The sequence below is a fragment of the Carassius gibelio genome, chromosome A18 (assembly GCF_023724105.1).
Source record: "Carassius gibelio isolate Cgi1373 ecotype wild population from Czech Republic chromosome A18, carGib1.2-hapl.c, whole genome shotgun sequence".
NCBI classification, from domain to species: domain Eukaryota; kingdom Metazoa; phylum Chordata; class Actinopteri; order Cypriniformes; family Cyprinidae; genus Carassius; species Carassius gibelio.
In genome coordinates, this window is record NC_068388.1 from 995,038 (window position 1) to 997,601 (window position 2,564).

Genomic DNA, 2,564 nt, shown 5'->3' on the forward strand with positions numbered 1-2,564 from the left:
GTTATCTGGGGTATTGCTCATTTCTTCAGATCCAATAATCTCTTGCTTTTGGCCGCTTCGTTTTGCATATCAGTTGCTTTCAAATTTCATGCAAATCAGTGGCTTTCTCCTGCTTCGGATTGAATTGTTGCACGAAATGCTTACAATCAACTGCATAAGCCCAACAATATGCACAAGTATGGTTATATAAATGCATTAACCGCAGAAGTGTGATTTGCACGAGTCTAACACATTTAACAAACACTAGGCTAAATATTGTATTCGCATTTCACTTCTTACCAAGTGACAGATTAATCCGTGCCAAGAGTTTGACTCCATTCTTTGGCATCAAACAAACAATATCCGATGCTTTTCTCATGCATTGAAACTGTCATCCACTGATGCATTCAGTTTACATTTACCATTGTTTTACTCCTGCTGTGAGAGGAAATAAATAGCTGGTCTTTCAATAAGAAAGTCAGCTGCATGCTCTTTTTCATTCGCTCCCACTACCTCAGAGATAATTTTATTTGACACCGTGTGACGTAATGCTTCTCTTAGCAACCATCTGATCTCCACAGGATGCTGAGATGAATGTGTTCCATTTCAGTGAGATCAGACCTGAGCTAAATTATACCTGCGTGCTCAAAATGCAGTCTGGACTCTTGATTGGGCTTAATTTGCACGTAGCCTTAATAATGTGCATTAATGAGTGTTATCTGCACATGGATCACCTGAGTCACACTGGACCCAATAAGCATTTCGATAACAATTCTAGTTAATTTTCGGGTAGAAAGAGTTACATCTGCATTTCCAATTAAACTGGCAACATCCTCCTTTGGCCAGATTGTCCATTTAGCACAACATCTGATGGTTTCATGCATCACAAAGGAATCCGTAATCACGGTATAATGGCTTCCGTGTAATTTAAATCTTTTGAATGTGCTTTTTGGCAATTATATGCTGTGTGCTCGGCCTCCAACTTCGTAAAGCATTAATGTCAAAGCATTTTCTGAATTATGTGGCTTATGACTAACACGCAGCCAAGAGAAAATACACTATAATGAGCGCACGCTTAAGTGTGATGTAATTTTCCAGAACTTTCACCATCTCTGTTCCTGTACGGTGGAGCGAGCTGCAAACCTCAAAGAAACCTCTAACACAACTCTTACCTCACCAATCACCCATCTATAAACACACACAACTCTATACATGCCTCACATCTCATACTTCAAACTTTTCGTTCTATGCTATGAATTTTGAGGCTCTTTTGACAAACGGTTTCTGATATTGTTCATTTGTAAGTCACTTTGGAAAAGCATCTGCTAAAAGAATAAAATGTGAAATATCAGTAAAGAATAGTGTGTCTCATCCAGCACTTTGTGAAAGGAGATGTTTAATATCCTGATGGGATGTTGAGATGAGGGCGTGGTTCCTAAAATGAATATGATCTTGTAGTAAACATGCTCATAAAACATTACAAGGTGGAAAAAAACAGTTGTGTATGACTCACACATGAACTCGAGCTACAGCCAGTGCCCTCCAGTTATTTTGCATTTTAAACCAAGCTTGTATCATGCAACATCCGTCAGTCTGTTGAAATAATGGAGCTGACAGCACTTTTACTGTAAATGCAAGGTCAAGTTGAGTGCAATGCATTGTGGGATACAGTATGCACTGAACTGCCTGTCTGTGTATTGCACATTTTGGCAAATGTAGCAGATCATCCAGGTTCATACGGACTAAACAGTGAGTGGTAGTTATGTTAATTAAAATGTTCATTATATAAGCCTGACAGCACATCAGCTCTCAGAGGAAACAGAAGCAAATGTTGAAACTGTAGCTCATTAAACCAAACTATTGCTTCAGGGAGGTGATGAAATCTAAAAAATGTAAAACATGTTTTTTTTGGACAACTTCCAGATTAGTATATTTTTAAGGGCGTGTGGAATGACTTGAGAAAAGTAGTGTCCTGTCACCTCGGTAGTAACACACAGGAGTCGTCTGCACTGTGACCTCACTTCCAGGAAGTGCAGCTTTGGTGAGAAACGGACACATGCTGATCTGCAGCGAACGCAAAGCATGACTGTCATCACGAGGGAGCAGATGAAGCTGAAGATATCATCACTGCCAAACACCGTGTTACCACAGACCTCTGAGGCAGAGCAGTGTAAACAGAGTAAAGCCACAGTAAATCCAACAAATCTGCTGATCAGGACACACTCAATACAGTGTTTCTTCTCTCATGAACGCTACATACACATGTCCTGCCGCTCTTGTTAAATCTGTAGCACACTGCAACTGTATCCCACAATGCAATGTGCTTGACATATGTTGTCTATTTAGTTTTTATTACATTATAAAATTAAGTTTTAAATAAGTGATTTGTTGTATTTCAGTTAATGTTATATAAAAAATGGTTTTAATTGCAGTTTTAGTTAACTAAAACCAAAACTATAAAAACATTTTCATTACTCAAAACAGCATTAACTGAAAAAAATAAAATTATTTCAGCTAGTTGCAATGGCATCATTTCTCATTGTAACAGAAATTATAGATATTAAAAATAACAGACTAGTAAAAAA